The sequence below is a fragment of the Aedes aegypti genome, chromosome 2 (genome assembly GCF_002204515.2).
Source record: "Aedes aegypti strain LVP_AGWG chromosome 2, AaegL5.0 Primary Assembly, whole genome shotgun sequence".
NCBI lineage: Eukaryota > Metazoa > Arthropoda > Insecta > Diptera > Culicidae > Aedes > Aedes aegypti.
The window spans coordinates 371,434,902-371,454,925 of NC_035108.1; the positions used below are offsets into that span (position 1 = coordinate 371,434,902).

The 20,024-nt window shown below is 35.4% G+C and overlaps 1 protein-coding gene and 1 non-coding gene across 4 annotated transcripts in view; both read left to right on the forward strand.

The window, feature by feature from the left end:
* Positions 1-20,024, forward strand: part of LOC5569446 (RNA pseudouridylate synthase domain-containing protein 2) — a 705,082-nt gene that overhangs the window by 547,666 nt on the left and 137,392 nt on the right. The window lies entirely within an intron of this gene.
* On the forward strand, positions 19,412-19,483 carry Trnaa-ggc. The gene has a single exon. It is a non-coding gene; the product is annotated as a tRNA-Ala (tRNA).

Below are 20,024 nucleotides of genomic sequence, written 5' to 3' on the forward strand. Positions count from 1 at the left end.
TAATATTTGTTTTCCGGATAGCTCAGGATCCTGACCACTTAGAAAGATGGCTTCTTCGGCAAAGTTGTTCTGTAGCTCAAGGACTATCATTATTCTAGCCAAGAGGTTCAAAATTTTGCCACCAGGCGGCGCTAGTGAGTATGAAACTTTTGTTTTGCGGATATCTCAGGATCCTGGCCATTTAGAAAGATGGCGTCTTTGGCAAAGTTGTTCAGTAGCTCATGGACTATCATAATAAATGCTATGAGGTTCAAAATTTTGCCACCAGGCGGCGCTAGTGAGCATGATTTTTTTTTTGCGGATATCTCAGGATCCAGACCATTTAGAAAGATGGCGCCTTCGACAAAGTTGTTCAGTAGCTCAAGGACTACCATTATAAATGCTATGAGGTTCAAAATTTTGCCACCAGGCGGCGCTAGTGAGCATATAATTTTTGTTTTGCGGATAGCTCAGGATCCTGACCGCTTAGAGAGATGGCGTCTTCGACAAAGTTGTTCAGTAGCTCAAGCGCTACACTGAAAATAATCCACACGTTTGATCCTAATTATTTGCAACGTGGATCTGTCGTGTCGAATAGCAAGGTGAAATGACGTGTAAAACTTGTGATTCTGTGAAGGATTGACTTTGGTTCGATAGCAAAGTCTTTTACACATGATTTGAACGTTTTTTTTTACAATGGCGACATCCATCACTAGTAGAACTAGTTTTCCTATCATGACAAGGACTCACATTTGCCGTTCACGCTTGACAGGACATGTTATTTTTGGAGAAACCGGGTGCCCGTAATGGGTGCCTGGAATCAGAAAATCAAGCAATAAAATTTTTAGAATGATTCTGAAACTTCCTCCCTGGTATAGTTCCAATGAGTCACATAGAAAATCCAATGTTGAAACATTGGAACAAATGTCAAATAAAATAATTAATAATTTCAGACAAAAATCGTTACAATCTTCTATTGCCACGATTAATGCGTTATATGCAGGGTTGGGAAAAAATCTGAAACTCACTCTACAGTAGGCAAACAAAGCCAATCACAGTCAGCGAAGCCAGTGAAACTCACGCCCATCGCAGCTGTAGGCAAATGCCTTGAAAATTGCAAAACACCCGTTGCTAAGGGCAACCCGAAATTACTGTAGAAAAATGTTCTATTTCCCGCTGCATTTCCCGCATTTGGAGCCTTCAATGACACTCATGATTTAGAAAATTCGTGCACCCAACAGAGGCTACTTGATGAGATTCACGTTTTTGAACTACTGTACTGGGAGAGCCACGTGATTTTCGCGAAAAGTCAAGCCTACTACTATTACCATTCCCAGCACTGGTTATATGTTTAGGTTGAGTTAGGGTAAGTATATTCAAAGCGTTTTTTTTTCTCTTATAAGCAGGTGAAATCAACTCACCTGTAAAAAATCTGAACTGCTACGGCAAATGAAATGTAATATGTTGTTAACAAAATGTTAATAAAATCTTAAATTTGTTTTACCAAATTAGGATGATAATGTTGACTAATAAAGAAATTATAAAAATAAAAAAAAATCAAGCAATCGCTTATAAATCCTACTGCAAAGTTTACGATAAATTGTAAATTTACGTGTTTTAAATTTGAATTTGGAGCCGATAGCAACTGGTTTTACACCATCGTTTAATGAGTTTTACAATTAGTGAAAATTCACATGTGAAACACATTGATCCAGCTTGTAGAATGTTTTCAGTGTATCATTATAAAAGTTATGAGATTTAAAATTTTGCCACCAGGTGGCGCTAGTGAGCATATTTTTTTTGCGAATATCTCAGGATTCTAACCACTTAGAAAGATGGCGTCTTCGGCAAAGTTGTCCAGTAGGTCAAGCGCTATCATTATAAAAGCCATGAGATTGAAAATGTTGCCACCAGGTGGCACTAGTGAGCATATAATATTTGTTTTGCGGATATCTCAGGATCCTGACCACTAAGAAAGATGGAGTCTTCGGTAAACTTGTTGAGTAGCACAAGTTTGCCCAAGACGGCATGTCTATGTAGTCAGGATCCTAATATATCCGCAAAACAAAAGTTTCATGCTCACTAGCGCCGCCTGGTGGCAAAATTTTGAACCTCATAGCGTTTATGATGATAGTCCTTGAGCTACTGAACAACTTTGCCCAAGGCGCCATCTTTCTAAATGGCCAGGATCCTCAGCTATCCGCAAAACAAAAATTATATGCTCACTAGCGTCGCCTGTTGGCAAAATTTTGAATTTCATAACTTTTATAATGATAGCGCTTGAGCTACTGAACAGCTTTGCCGAAGACGCCAGCTCTCTAAGCGGTCAGGATCCTGAGCTATCCACAAAACAAAAATTTTATGCTCACTACCGCCGCCTGGTAGCAAAACTTTGAATCTCATGACTTTTATAATGATAGCGCTTGAGCTACTGAACAACTTTGCCGAAGACGCCATCTTTCTAAGTGGTCAGGATCCTGAGCTATCCACAAAACAAATATTATATGCTCACTAGCGCCGCCTGGTGGCAAAATCTTGAATCTCTTGGCTAGAATTATGATAGTCCTTGAGCTACTGAACAACTTTGCCGAAGACGCCATCTTTCTAAATGGCCAGGATCCTGAGCTATCCGGAAAACAAATATTATATGCTCACTAGCGCCGCCTGGTGGCAAAATTTTGAACCTCATAGCGTTTATAATGATAGTCCTTGAGCTACTGAACAACTTTGCCGTAGACGCCATCTTTCTAAATGGCCAGGATCCTGAGATATCAACAAAACAAATGTTTCATGCTCACTAGCGCCGCTTGGTGGCAAAATTTTGAACCTCATAGCGTTTATGATGGTAGTCCTTGAGCTACTGAACAACTTTGCCGAAGGCGCCATCTCTCTAAATCGCCAGGATCCTGAGCTATCCGGAAAACAAATATTATATGCTCACTAGCGCCGCCTGGTGGCAAAATTTTGAACCTCATAGCGTTTATAATGATAGTCCTTCAGCTACTGAACAACTTTGCCGAAGACGCCATCTTTCTAAATCGCCAGGATCCTGAGCTATCCGGAAAACAAATATTATATGCTCACTAGCGCCGCCTGGTGGCAAAATCTTGAATCTCTTGGCTAGAATTATGATAGTCCTTGAGCTACTGAACAACTTTGCCGAAGACGCCATCTTTCTAAATGGCCAGGATCCTGAGCTATCCGGAAAACAAATATTATATGCTCACTAGCGCCGCCTGGTGGCAAAATCTCGAATCTCTTGGCTAGAATTATGGTAGTCCTTGAGCTACTGAACAACTTTGCCGAAGACGCCATCTTTCTAAGTGGCCAGGATCCTGAGATATTCGCAAAACAAAAGTTTCATGCTCACTAGCGCCGCCTAGCGGCAGAATTCCGCAATTCAATGACCACCATATGTTAGCCCTTGAACTACTGAACAATTTTGCTGAACATCATGATCCTCTATTTTGAATAGTTTTTAAGATAATGATCATTTATAAAAACGGTCGTTAATCTGAATTTCGGTCGTAAAAAAGTGGTCGGAAAAAGAACCGTCGGTAAAAAAACGGTCGTAAAAAGAGGTTGGAGTGTAATATGTTTTCCTCTGATTCTGGACAATCGCAACAAATGATTGAGAAAACGAACCTTATTTGATTTTCTAACAGTTACAAACGTAAATATTGTCGTTCTTCTTATTCTTTCTTGCATAACGCCCCAATTGGGTGTACAAAACATCAACTTTTTTGGTACTTTGAAATCAAAATTTTTGAAAATTTGTGTATTTTGGTTGAAACATAATTAAGTAAATATACCTTTATATCTGCCTTTTAGCAATCGTTCAATAAAGTTCATCCATAGCATTGTTATGCAGTTTAAAAATGTATTTTTATCACATTTCAATTTATTTGTGTCAAATCTCTGAGTTCTTGAGTGTTGATTGTAGTATTTACAAATAAAAATGTATTTATCGACATTTGCATGAGCATGAGCATGAGCATGATTGACCGCCCGCAGTTGCTACTCCGTTATTGCAAGAACAGCTGTACTTACACAGGGAACCAACAGATGCTACTCAGGATCAGTAGCATCTTCAATGTGTAAGTACTGGTGCTCTCATTATTATAACAAACAATACCGGCGCCGGCTGCATCCGAATGCAGGTCAATTTGGGAATGGGAGGGAAATGTTGACGTGTTACTTGCTTTATGGAAACCGAGGAGTCCTCTGCACTTCCACAAGAAAACACTGGGAGTTTGGATATGGCAAAGGATTCGTTTTGGTAAACGATAAAGACATATTTTTAAATAAATACGTGAACATATACACGAATGATCGATACCGATAGTGCGGTTACTATGCAAACCGGACACGATCCGGATTCCGTTGCTCACCCACAAAGGAGCATGCTACAGATTCAACGGATCAAACACTACTCAAAAATGTCGTTATCGACATTTAACACTACAAACTTATTTTAAAAGGTTCATTATGATAAAATTATATAAAATTCAGAATTTCTGACTCAAATGTAATGAAAATAAAAGCTTTACACAAATCAAGAGTTTTGATTTATTGATTTCGATTGAATTGACTTCTTGATTTTATTAGAAAATAGTTACTTATGCAACAAGTTGCAAAATGATGATTTTTTCAGCACGAGCTGTACATTTATCCAACGAGGCTCGCTGAGTGCTGAAAAAATCGAGTTTTGCAACGAGTCGCATACAACATTTTTTGCTATTTCGAAAAATGCAGTTTCAGCTGGATGAACTCTAAAAGCACAGACAAACATTTCAAGAGAACCCACATGGGCATACAGCCATACATGAAACTACGCTTTTAGTATTGTATAATCACGTAGGCTGTGATATAGTAGTAACCAAAAATGTCACAAATTTTCTCGCACCCTTCTTCTCGTATTATGCAGTATTATATTTCCTATTGGAGGAAAGAACAGGTAAGACAGCACATACAGTATCTGACTACAAATGTTGGACGATCCGATCCAACATCAGAATCGCTAGTCTGTGTAGGAACCAGATCGCACAACGGGTATAGACTCGAGTGAAGCGACTCATCCTGGAAGCCAAATGGAAAGTCACTTCACTCGAGTCGAGAATTGTCACCTCGCTAACCAACAGCGACTATTCTGACATACGCAAGTCGTAGAATAAACTCTAGAATCAGATGCAAGTGTGCTTATTCTGTGCGGAATATAAGGCGAGTCGAGTCGGTGAGGGGTCAACTCACTCCCATTTGATTATTCGCCTCACGTCACCCGAGCTGAGAACGACTCGTCTCGACTCACACGCCACGCAGAATAAGCACAAACGACATGAAGAGACTGGGTTATTCGGTTGACACCTAAAAAAACAGTACTGAAAAGTGTTACTTTTCAGCACCGAAAAGAGTGCTGAAAAGTAGCACTTTTCAGCACTGTTTGTTTCGGTAGGAAAAGTTGGCCATTATGTTCATCAACTTCTCAATGAAAAGTTGATTGATTTGCAATTGAATTGCAAAAAAAAACATTCTCAAGAATATAGTAATAAAAATAATCTTGTGAAATATGTCCAGATTGGTAAATCATAAGTCTACTATTACATAATGAGCTTTTCAGAACTAATTATGAATATTCAGTAGACCAATGTTGTGAAATTCAAATCACACTTGTTAAAATCTTGCCTTTTCGTTACAAATCACAATTGTTTTTATTTTTTCCTAACTTTTCGATTTCTTAAACAATAAAAAAGACTGCTTCGTCAATTTTATTCTTTTATCAACGTCACATTTATTTCTTTTCATTTTTTCATGAATCTGTGCTAAAATGCACAAGGTTCTCAAAACGAAACCACACTACGCTCCAATCTACCATACATTTATGTGTGACATGACATCAAGGAGAATAGAGTGGTGCTATTTTGATTTCGCTGAGTGTGGATCCTGTCTACTGGCTCTTGAAAAAAATGGAAAATTCTCATATGTCGAGTTCGCATTGAGAGAAAGATAGTTCTATAATAAGTCTCACTAGTCCAATCGAAAATTAGTTCTAAGAATTGAAACATTTTTGATATCAAAAGCATAATTGAGTTGTTTTGTATGAACACTTCAAGCATTTTATTTATGTGGTGGAATGGAATGCTTGAGAATGAGATAAGCTTCCATCATAAAAATAGGGAATGTGCATGATAAATTGGAAGTTTGTGCTTTTAATTACTGAATCATGAGATTCGCTAACTTAAATGATGTATACGACTGAATATACATGTCAATGCACTATGGTCCAGAAAGCAGTTTACAGACGATACGGAAAGATACAATTTGAGCTTTAGAATAAATCATTAGTCTAAAGTGGTCTTCTACAAAGTTGTTCATATTAGTTTGGCTCTTTGTTTGCTGTTATTGAAAAATGAAGTTGTCCACACTTTCATACAAATGGTATAACTAACTTTCTTATTTGTAGAAAGTATAGTATACATTAGCGTTGGGCAAATTAGTCGAGAACATCGATGTTACTGAATCGATTCATATTTGAACTGCCGAATCGAATCACCGATTTAATCGAATCCTTTGAATCGATGTTTTCGAATCGATTCAAATCGGATGAAAATTGAAGTAAATAAAGCTAGAAATGAGATCAAATGCATTTGAATTCGATTTCAACATCTTTGAACTGAATCAGTTTCGAAAATCAATCGAACAAATTTATTACTTCAAGATAAGTTCAAAATATTGTTTCTTTCCCACAAACTCATTGAGAAATATTTAACGATTTGAACAAAATAAATCGAATCAAATCAACGAAAGACGAGAATCAATTCACCCGATATTAGGTGCTCCAAACATCGATTTAAAAAATCGATTAATCGGAAAGCCAACATCGATTTTCGTAACATCGATTCAAAATCGCCCAACGCTAGTATACATGCTTCAGCAAAGTTGTAGATGTAGACCATTCAATTTCAAGCAACTTTGCCAAAACAAGGTTTTTTTTTTGTAAATTCACCGGTTTAGAGCTTTTTTTTTTCCTATGATGACTGGTCCAATGAAATCTGGTTTTCTAGCTCCAGCGTTTTCAATCCTAATATCTCATCGGAGTAAGCCATGAAACACTTTTAGAGCTTTAAAAAAATACGTTGTTTGGTGAGTGAAAGAAATCGCAAACTCTTTTCGTTTGGGAGTTATTGTTGTTTTGATTGCATGAATACGCTTGCTGATTGGTAAAACCATGAACAATATCATTTGACGGCATTCAAAAGACAAAACAATACAGAAGTGTTATTTTTGTTACTCTAATAAAATGACTTGAAAAAACACAAATAATCCTTATTTTTGAGACAAACTTCATTAACTTTCGAATTGAAATAAATATCAACAATATTTTAGCATAAAAATTTGCGTTTTCTCTAGTTCTAATGGTCGTCTAAAGACCACTTTGACGAGAAATTAATATAAGAATAACAAAAATTAAAACACATATTTTACTTGGACCACCCTACGTTGATTGGGGAAAAATTCTTCAAATTACTAAAATTGAGCTATAGAAAAACTTTTTTTGACAAAGTTCATTGAAATATGATGTTCTACAACTTTGTTCAAGAGTATATACCATCATTTATAAGAAATAATATTATTTATGTGAAATTGTGGGCCATCCTCGTTTTGACTACCACTGAATTAAAAATCACATTCTTAGAAACAAGTTTTTATAAACAGTTTTCGTGTAAAACTTCATTTTCATGCTCTAAGTGCAAAATAATGAAAAAAAAAAAATACATACAATAAAAACGTTTAAAATAATTTTATTGTAATATATTTATATTCCAGATTTCTCGTCGAAGTAGTCTATAGACGACATTTAGAACTTAAAATGCGAATTACAATGCAAAAATATTGTATTTTTTAGTTCGATAGCTATTAAAGTTTTTCTCATTAAAATCTTTATTTTTCAAGGCACTTTATTAGAGTTACAAAAATAACACATCTGTATTTTTTTAAATATTATATTCTAGTTAATTTTGTCTTTTGAATGTCGTCAAACGATATTGTTAGTTTTTGCCCCAATCAGGGATATTTACAAAGTATGCGTGATTTTGCCAGAAAAACAACAATAACTCCCAAATGGAAAGAGATAGGGAGTCTATTCATTCACCAAATAAGGCATTTTCTAAGGTATTAAAAGTTTTCCATAGACTATCTTGATGAGATATTAAAATTAAAAATGCTGGAGCTAGAAAATTGGCTTTCATTGGACCACCCTATGTTACTATATGAAAACAGTTCTAAATCGATCAATTTAAGAGCTACAAAAAAAATATTTTGGAAAATTTACTGGGAATTGAATTGAATTGTAGCTTTGCTGAAGTATGTATACCATAATTTCTACAAATAAGAATATTGGTTGTACCTTTTCTATGAAAACTTGGATCACCCTAATTTTCCACTGACCCACTGACTAATACAAATAACTTTGTATTAGTCCGTATTAATACAAAGTTATTATAGTATTGTAATATTGTAATACCATTTTCGTCTAATATTTCATTCTTAAGCTCAAACTGCTGCTTTCTGCGTAAAACTGCTTTCTGAACCACTGTGCAATGGTTGCTACTCCGTGATTGATCGGAACAGGTAAGAATTGCACTTCGATCCAAATAAATAAGGGATGGGACTTTCCGCTTATTCCCGTAGTGCACATTTTAGCAGATCGCTTATTATTGATCAAATACGACGCCGTCCAAGTCCATACAGGTAGTTGGGATGGGGAAGGAATGTTAGTGTGTAGTGATTGTTGCTTCTAGAGACCGAAATGCTTCTGCATCTCCACAATCACCACGAGAAAAGTGTTCATTAGTGAGGAAAGAAAAGAATCTGGGAGTCTCCTTTGGCCAGTGATGCGATCCATGGATAAGGAGGAATAATACGACATTTTGCATTTCTGTCCCGCGATGAAAAGATATTGATATAAGATTGAAAAAGAACGTCGACATTCATAATATCGAACTATTCAAAATTTATTTTTAGTATTGGTGAAAAAAAGAAAGGAATGTGTATATTAAAATTTTATGATACAGAAATAAGGGTTTATGTCAACACTGGTAGTGACGAACCAGTTTTTTTAATTATATTAACGTAACGTTACTAAGATAAAAATATTTTATCTTTAGCATGAAACGGGATCACCAGTTAGTAATCCATCCCAGTACACGTGTACCTTTTCGCACTCGAACTCGGCGCCACGAGAACTGTCTTGCTTGGGCTTTAAGAAGCACTGTTTGACTGAATAAATAAAATTATGCATTTATGGCAAGATGTTGGCATGAATTAGACTTTTTTCCTTAGTTCCTTCGAGGATATCATCTCGAAAAATATTCACAAGGTCGTTTTTCCTGTATTCAATAGTATCAGGGATATTAATCAAAGAAAATGCGAGAAAACGTAAAACATAATTGGTTTCCTAGGGGTAGTAAGATTAATTTGAAAAGTGAGGGTTTTCTATATTGAACCCAAAGAAATGTTTCTTTTTATAATATAAAAGTTAATGCTATTGCGTTTTGTTTTCGAATAGCTCTCATGCATACGATGTACAAAATAGGTTGCCATATGACTTTTCAAGTGTCTAACCCATACTCCGTCCAGCTTCCAGAACTTGAACTACTAATGTATGCTTGAACCACACAAAAACACATTCCCGGTTGGACAAATTAATGGTTTCTGAACCAGGAACCAGAGACGCATTTTTCATCTCCGCCATCTGGACTTTCCCGCATGCTCCGAATAATATAGCGAGCAGTAGCTTTGAGTGTGGGGGTCGACGACTGACGTGAGTGGGTCGAGTTCGGGACACCAATAAATAGCATTGGTTGATTAGTTCTTCTTCTTCCTTGGCATTACAGCCCAACAGCATTCCAATAATTATGAATTCAGTATTATTGGAATAGTTACATTTATTATAAATTTGATTTTTTTTGTCTAAATTTTAGTTTATGCAACAGACATTGCAATAGTTCATACCTAGAAAAGCCTAAATATTGTTAGTCATTTCTTTTTAGACTGGACCAAGAGTCGAACCTAGATACTCTGAGTTTAGTATGAATCTTACCGACTTAACTGGTGTACAACTAATGACTACTAGTTTAAGCAGACAAGACCAGAGTAATTTACGAATGAGTTCAAATGGCTAACCATTTCATTCACAAACAATCGAAAGGGGGCATAATCATTAATATATCCAGATTTCTTCGGAAGACAAAAAATCACTTCAACTAGAAACGAGTCGGAATTATGCCAAAAAGTGAATTCATCAGAATTTTCTCGAGTGGCATCGTCGGAGTCCATTAACCAAAACCGACGAGCGCCACATAACTCATAAGAACCGCCGCAGCAGCAGCGTGCATACATGAGAAATCTCAGGAGCAGTTATTTATTTCTGATTTCGCACTAATTTTGGGTTGTTTAGACGTTTTTGCGTCTCGTCGGTCGGTCGGATCGAATCTGGGCTGGCTTCCGTGTTTGGCGGTCATGTTGAATCGTTCGTTAAAATATTGCTCTACTCGCACCAGTTCGGCAGCACCCTGGCCTCCCTCAGACGACCTGCGTCGTTGGGAGCGTTCCGATCAATAGTGTCTAACAAAGTTAGAACGGCAAAGGTGTTTATTTCAAAGCTTCTTAATCAAAAGAATAAAGAACTACAAATGCAGATACTTTTATATTTAATTTAAAATGGAATGAAATACACTACACTTATTTTCACTGAGAAATTATAACAAAATTTGATATAAATTATTTACAAAATATTAAACAACAAATTTCATTTTAGATATAACTTTCATATGACGTTGCGAGACCACTCAAAAACAAAATTCAAATAAAATTTCGAGATATAATTACAATTGTGTTATCCGTTCCTGATCGGGCATTTCCCCCCATTTTTCCAGTCGATCGTAAGAAATATTCTTTACGACCTGGGGATTGGTATTCCGCTTTCATCGCGATCATCATCTGCCGCCGGAATGATTACTCCGATTAGAGAAAAATGGGCGATGAAAGTCGACACTAAATGGTTCGTCTTTGTGGGGGTGGAGGTTAGGGTGGCTTTGCGTGCGAGAAAAACGTTCGTTTTGATTTGCTGTGGTTTCTGGATGTGGAATTATTATTGCGATCGTTATGGCTGGCGCCTGGTGATTGATGAGTCCGGAGTGAATGTTTTTGGAGCTGTAAAGTACTGGACAGAATTGAGTTCACATTATTGGTCGTTTTTCGTACAAAATGGTCAAGTTTGAAGACATTGCATCGATCGACTTCTAGTAATCTGATTGACCAAAAAGTTTTACCGCAGCTCAAAAAAAAAACACAAATTTTAGGAAGCAATCAGTTTTATCACATATATATTTGTTTTTACAGAAGAGAATTTTGGTCGAAATATTTACTTTTGATAGTTATTTGGTCAGCGTTAAGTCAGAGTGGACCAAGTGATATTTTTCATATTTTTAGAAAAATGGGCTTAAAGTCTAACGCTCTGTAATTTTTGACCTCGTTAAAATTTTGGTTCAATATTTCTACACATCTTTATATTACTTTCAAGCAATATAATGTGAAATGATAATCAGGAAAAATCATAATCAAAATCTCGGATAGAATGATTTTTTGATGGGCTATGTGTACTTGGTTCACTCTGACTGAACTAAATACCGTTGTTTGGTGATGGGGTTCACTCTGACTGAACAATTTCTAGGAAAATAACAATCATTCAATGCTTGCATGGTCAAACTGGGAACATACCCCTAAGACAAACAGATTATCAAGAACCTTCGACACTAGTCTCGTGAATTCTCCAATAATCCATATCGTCAATCCCGAAATCAGTGGCATTTTGATGGCTTCGTTTTGCAGGGTCAGGGCATTAAAGACCAGATATATTCAAATATGCGTTCAGTCAGAGTGGACCATGTGAAAATTTTAAGAACCGGCCAAAATATACTTGTCCAAAAAGCGAGTTCTAGGACATGCCATACATATACCATAGAACTACCATGAACTCCTATCGGACTTTGAAATCGACTCAAAAAAAGCAATAATCAATCAGTTTATTGCTTTCAAACACTTGGTCCGCTCTGTCTGCACAGAAATTGTTGCAATTTCTGACCACCCATCAAGATATGATAAATGGCTGAAAATCAAAATCAAATGCATCGAATTAAGTAATGTTTATGAATTTATATTGATAGATGAGTAGAAGAATCATTCAATGTCGACAAATCTGACAAATCTCTTGAAATGGTTTCATTTCCTCGCATTCCTCAGCGCGCTGATCATTTTCGCTGTTATGGTAATAAGCACTTGGTCCACACTGACTGCACACTTTTATCGATTTTTATTGATCATCCAAAGTAAATTTATTACATATCTCTCGCAATTTACAGCATTTATCAAATCTGATCAAAGTGAAATGGAGATAAGGTAATTTCGCATCGAATGAAAGAATAATCCAATTTTCCCAGATTTTGTACTTGGTCCCCTCTGACTTAACGCCGACCATTTCCAAACCAAAACTTTGACATTTTTGTCAATATAGGAGATTTGCGATAACTAAAAAATTTGAATTTCTAACGCATCAAATTCAGGTCAATTGAAGTTCTCGTCTTTCTTATCATGAAACAAGCCTCTAAGCTTGACCATTTCGTTTGGAAAAGCGGTCATTGCGTACTTTATTCTGTCCAGCACTGTAGTCTAAACATTTCCACTCATAATCGATTGACTACCTGCAGACTTCAACACCGAGATTGATCGGTGAAAAGTTTATATATTGTTGATGCTACAAACAGTAGTCGATGATTGAAGCTTTCATCTCCCTATACGTAGAAAGTGAAAAACTCCCAAACTCAACTCTCCGACATGACAGGTGATATCGGAGAAGATTGAAGGGAACTTTCCGAAGGAATAAATTATACCACGCATCTACTGGTACCGTCGAAGGGGGTGACAATGGGTCTGGGGGGTGAGATTGGGTCAAAACGGAAAAATATGATTTATGAATTATTTCAGCTAATAACGGTGATATTACTAAAATTAATAATTCATATGTTAGGGAGCATATAATTACACATAATTCATCACAATATACATTTTTAGAAATAGTAGTTTTTGTTTACTATATCAATAAACTTGTATGTTGAAATTAGATAGAATTTACAACATTAAATTTCTCCTGTGCAAAGTATCACGCATGTACTTTAACCTCTACCGTTATATTAGTAGAAGGTTTAAAGTCTTTTCATTACACTTCACACGTATTTTCCGGAATCTATTTGATTTTTCAACAAAAATTTTATTTTTTCCGGTACGGTGTCTAATACATCAAAAATGGGGGTGAGATTGGGTCAAGCAAGAACGACAGTAAATGAAATTGCAAGTCCATTTTTTTGACATTTTACGGTGCCGGTAGTTCTCTTTTTCATTAAGATGTGTTTATTCTTTCTAAATACAGCATCTCTGAAACATCAAACTAGTCTACTTGAGGATTCCATACATTGAATAACTATGCAACGCATTTTGACAACTTTTCAATCCAGCAATTGTGTTTCGTGCGCAGCAACATCGTAAAATTTTACGATGTTGCTGCGCACGAAACACAATTGCTGGAATCAAATGGATTGCTTTTTTTAATTTAATTATATATCAGTGTTTTAATATTATAGAAACAACTCCTGGAAGTACAAATGAGTTGGAACACTGAAATATCGTGATTATGACATCAACATCTGCCTGAAATGTATTGATCGTGGAATGTCGCTCCGAAATTTAACTATTTGCGAAGAATTAAAATAATCACTGTTTCAGTACACCTTTGGGGAAACTGAATAGGCTTCATGGCAATGGGGATGAGACTTTGAAGACAATTCGAGGGAAAAAATAGAAAATTTATGTAAACTTGACGATGAATGTTGTGTTTACATATTTTTTCTCATAGCTCTTCATTTTTTTGGTATAATCGTTCTTTTAAGTGGGTTTATCATACTTGTGAAACATCTTAGATATCTTTTCATCTTGTTTGCATCGTATTTCATCAATATTCTTCAGCTGTGAATGATTTTGCAACCATATTATCAAAAACAAGTTATTTCAATTACAGTGACCCAATGTCACCCCCTCTATGGGGTGAGATTGGGTCATTTTTCATTCACTTGTGGTGCCGTTGTGAATAAATATTTTTCTTTAATGTTTTGAACAGTTGTTCATGTACCATCAAAGTACATACACACCAAATTTGAAGTTTATTGTAGTTAAATTGCGATAGTTATTCAATAAATAATTCGTACACATCCCTTTTTGACCCATTGTCACCCCCAACGACGGTATATAAGAAAATCGAAAATCGTTGGCCATTTCCCCCGTCTGCTCCTTCTGAGATTGAAACGCACCGTCATACCTCCTTCTCAGACTCCATAAACCCTTTCCCAATCTAGAAGTCAGATGTTTGCAGCAAAAAATCACCATTGCCACCGCGGTGAAAAGCAAATTTAATTTGCATTTCTATTTTTTTGTCGGATTCGTTCCGAGGGAACAAAACAGCATCCTGTTTTCTTCCAAAGGCGGACGAAGTATGACTTTTGTGAACGGTTGAAAATGATTTGCATTGATTACCTACTGTTCACCTGTTTCATCTTAGGCATGGCGGATGTTAACCATGGTTACTTTGAAAGAAGAAATGCTGACACGTGGTAGATAACTGGATTTTGTTGATTGGATGAAATATTGAGAAGGGTTAGGAACATTAACGCGTAATGGCAAAGAAGTTGCCTATCATTCGCTATGAGAGTAGAAAGAGTCTGTGATGAACATTTCGCATGATGAGAAATTGATGAGATTATTAACCTTCATAGTACTGGTCATCGAAGTTTCAAAATTCTATGACTTCGTAATCGATGTTATGAACTTGATGAAATTTTCACGGAAAATCACAAATGAGTTATATTTCTGATTCACGTATTGGAAATTTCGAATTCGGTGATGGTTCTGGAATCAGGTCCAAATTGGTTGGGATACCTAGAGTGCTTCATAATGAAAATTATAAGGGAAATGCAAGAAACTTTGTCAAAAATTTCAAAAATTCAATGTAACATTGCTCTACTTGACAGAATGTATCACCTGTTCCAATATGGAGACTATTATGATCGTTCTAGGAACATGGTCACCGGATATCGGTTTCGGTAGGAAAACTAAAGGGACATTTCCAAAATATCATGCTCTGATTCTTTTCGACGGCTCAAAATTCACGATTTTCTACCCCGAAGAGAATAAATGTCATATCATGGATTATGATATGGTTCTGATCATTCGGTGACAGGTTCCGATAGGGCTTCAAATGACCACTTTTGGGACCTCATGTGTATTGTCGTGGACAGCATGAATAAAATTATTTTTCGGACAGAATTGAATATGAATCTTTTCGTAAGCTTTCTTTTCTGTTTAGCCTTACGACCCAACCGGAATAGTCTTCTTCACAACTGCAAGTATTTTACATGATTTTCCACATTGATTACCTTGAAACTTTCTTTGAAAATTCGCCATTTTTCGTATTTGTATGCAATTTTCTCCAAATTCCAAGAACTTACAAACAGATAAATTTTACAGTAATTTTATTAAATCATTGATAAGGTTCCGTGATTTTTCACATCATTTCGAAATACCGTAGGTACCCTGACAAATTTGAACCTAAGTCCAAAATCTTCACAGAATTAAAAATTTTCAATGCATGAATCAAAAGTATAACTCATTTATGATTTTTTCTGAAAATGTCATCAAAACCGATCGAACAATTGCGAAGATACAGAATTTTGAAACTTCGATGTCGGCACCCAGTTCTGTAAAGGTTAATGATAAGACAGAGTGATAAGCAAGAAAGAATTACAATCAATCAGAAAAAGGAAATATTTGGTCATTCTTAATCTTCCAGTCGTCGCGCGGTTTGGCACCGTCAGAATCACCACGCTGCTGTTGTGAACGAATAGCGAGGTTTTTTTCAGCAGTGCTGTACAAAATACAACAGCGTGACGACTGAAGTGTTAACTAAACACATATTGCCGAAAATCCTGAAATTATATAAAGAAGAGTGCATATCAGCTGACAATTTTATCAGTGATATTTCCAATGAGGCTTAGGGACAAAATGTCGAAAGACAAAACATCGAAAGAGAAAACGTCGAAAGGGACAAAACGTCGAAGAGGACAAAACGTCGAAGAGACAAAATGTCGAAAGCAGTAAAATTTCAACAGTGGTTGGATGACAAAACGTCGAATCTCAAAACGTTGAATGCCAAAACGTCGAAAGGACAAAACGTCGAAGGGACAAAACGTCGAAAAGAAAGAAATTGGACGAAACGATGTTTATCAGAATAATTCATCAAGGTTTTATTTCATGGATTCTTTCAAGGATTGTTTCAAACATTTTCTCAACAATGCTTCCAGGAATTTTTTCAAGGATTTTGTCTGTTCCCTTCACAAATTCCTCCCAACTTTTCTTTATTGTGACCTTCAGTGATAATTACAAGCAATTTATCAATTTGTCTTGTCTTTTCATATTTTGTTCTATTGCTTCCTCCAGAATTTTCCTCGGGAATTCAGGGATAAGAATATCTGCAGGGTGGAAAATTCCACAGAGATAATTCTTCAGGAATTCTCTTTGGAAATATTAACATAAATTTCCCTAGGAAAATTTCCACAAATTCTTGAGAGATTCCTCCAAAAGTTTCTTCATACATTTCTTTACGAATTCTACAAGAATTTAAATCCGGATTTTTTTCATGATGTCCATCAGGAATTGATCCAAAGTTTCCTTCAAAAACATCAACAATGCTTCCTTAAAAAAAAATTTGTAAGATTTCCTTCAGTTTTTTTCTTAATAGTGATTATTCTGGAAAAAAATTGTGGTATTTCATTCAGGAACATTCGAGGTTTATTGAAAAAAAAAAAAATATGGTGTCATTCGAGAAGCAATTATTTGAAGGATTTTATATAATATCTTCCAAACTCACAAACAATTTGTTTGGCCTACAATGGAATATTATGATCAATTATGGATACAGGGTGTCCGCAAATTATCCGAACAGCAAAATATTGGAATGATGATCTCGTATTGAAAACAATAAAAAATCAATGTTCATGTACCTTATGTAATACATATACATGTTAACCCAAAACACAACTTCAAAACATTTCGAAATGATTGCTTGTTACTGAGATAGGCAAATTTACATTTTTCGGAGACGTTTTTCTTGAGGGCCGCTAGTCATACTGGAGATGTGTTATCTTTAAAACCCAAAAAAGATTAATCTAAATGCCCTATTATTATTTGAAGCAATCTACAGGTTAGTGGCTTCAAGTGAGACTGGAAATAGAAAATTATACGGGTCAAATACAGTGAGTTCTATGGACATTTCTCTTCCGTCATAAAGCTCGAAAAACAGCTCCCTTTAAGACACCTCAATACATTTGGGTTGATTTTGCAATTATTCGAAATCGGAAATGTGTCAAACTTACTTTTTAAGAATATAAAAGGCCAATGTTTAAAACCATGCAAGAATATTGAATTCATAATGCTTGATTGTATAGAGCCTTGTCTTCAAAGTTTGTACGGATAATTTGCGGACACCCTGTATATCAAAAACATCTTGTTTGATTAATAAGTCAAACCGTATACCGAAATATTTGCCCACTACTTCAGTGTGTTATGAAGACCTTAAAAGTATTAATCTTCATAATAGTACACTTGCCAAGCCATACGAAGCTTTATGGATAGGAATAAGAATGTTTCACGAGGATTGGGTGTGTATAGACTGTAGTAGATTTGGTAGATCATAAGGACCTGAACTCCAGGTTGATGTGGATGACTTCTAATATCCAATATCTTGTCAAAACTTGTGGACACGTCTGTTAAGGCTTAATTAGTGCTGTAAACCACTAAACGTAGATATCAATCGCTTAAAATAATTTATGAACCTGTCTAGATCATGGTCAAAACTTCATAATTTTCTGGAGGCCTTAGCATTATTCTAGGTTAATTATACATTTCTAAATCCCCTGGTGTATCGTAACTTATTACAAGTAACTGGTCTGTACACTTTTTGTATGAAAACATTTCGTTTCCAAATAATTAATGAGTTCTAAAAGGAAGTTTATGAGATTTTTAACCTACCTGACCCAGAGATGTTCTGGAATAACTTTGTTGACATTTGGCGTGACATAATTTGTGTACCATCTTGAGAATAATTTAAAAATAACCTACAGAGATCCTAAAATTCTTGCTTTAAAGTTCTTAAAAAAAAACAGACTGAGAAAACTATATTTTTTGTAAGATTTCTTAGAGAAATTGATAGAAAAACTTCTCATGTAATCGATAAGGATTCTCTGTTCCCTAAAGCTTAAAAAAAATAATTTCAAAATGTTTTAGGGAAAAGGCCTACAAGAATTCTATGTAAATTTTCCGATTTTGATACAAAACTGGCCAAAGTTGTATGAGTGGGTCAAATTATCCCACTAATCACACCAAATTTCTTGGAAGAGAACTAGAAAGAATTAATGGAACAATGATTTAGATTATTTCACGAATTCGAATGTGGAATTCCAAATCAATTTAAGAAGACACAGTTTAAGTAATAAGTGGGGGAATTCCTCCAAACAATTCTTTACAATTTCATACAAATATTTCTCTAAGAACTGTGCCAGGATTTTTTCAGAAACTTCTTCAGACATTGCTAGTTTCATCAGGGATTACTCCAAAGATTGTTTCCATTCCTTCTAGTTTTTCAGTAGAAAATTTTATCAGGAATTCTCGTTTCGTAAACTCTATCAGGGACATTTATTAGTTGTTTCGCGGTGTTTCTCAAGGAACTCTTACACAAATTCTTCCTGGGAATTTTCCCTGAATTATATTTATTATTTTCCAAGGATACATTCCAAACGTCCTCCTTATATTTTTCACACGATTTTTCTAGGATCATTTCACGCATTTCTTTAGAAATCCCTCAAACGACGCTGTTTTATATATTCTGCTGGATTTCTTTAGTGATTAACGGAAGATTTTTTTATGTATCCCTCTAAGAATTGCTTCAGGAATCCCTGCAAGTACTTATCAGAGATGTAGTGAGAAGAACTAATTTCCCATTCCAAGGATTTCTCAATGCGTTTTTTTTGCTTCGTTTGTCAAAAAGTCCCTCAAAGATCCTGCCAAGAAGTCTTCAAAATATTTCTCCTGAGAATTTCTCGAGGAAATCTCCAAAAATTTGTCCATTGGTTCCTCCAAAACTTCCTCTCAGGGATTTCTGTAAGATTTTTTTTTTCAGAGATTTCTTAACAAACGTTTCCAAAGGTTACTCAAGGCATATAAATGGGACTTGAATTCGAAACTTGTAACCTTCTGAGTTATAAGGTCACCAAGTGGCTTGGTAGCTTAGTTGGTAAAGCACTTGTCTGGCATACAAGAGTCGTGGGTTCGAGTCCCACCTGAGCACGTGGATTTTTTTTTATATTTTCACTCAAAATTTCTTCATCTCTATCACACGTAATGGGTTAATTAATGTATTATTCTAGATATTTCTGGAAGAATTCTTCCAAGACTTTATTCAAGGATTCTGTTAAGAATCTTCTAATACCCATTTTTTTATTTGCGATATAAGTATAATTTATTGGTATCTAGAATCGATCTAAACACGTTTGGGACAATTTATTTTTATTCGCAAATTTATGAATTTTGGTTTTTGACTTTTCTAATTTTTTTGAACATTCCTATTGCTTTTCATTTTTTATTGAACCCTCTTCTGGGTACCAAATTTTGACAATAACAATTTTGCAGTACTTTTGAAGATATAAAATATTTTATTTTTTTCAAGAATATATTTTATTTTCCATGTAACTAAATGGATTTGAAATTATTTCAATTCATCCATGCTCTTTTTCTGTGGTAGGTTGATTGTAGGATTTAAAATGATAGGTTGATTATATTTTTAAAATGAATACATTTTTGCATTACACGTTATATTAGACACAGGCATC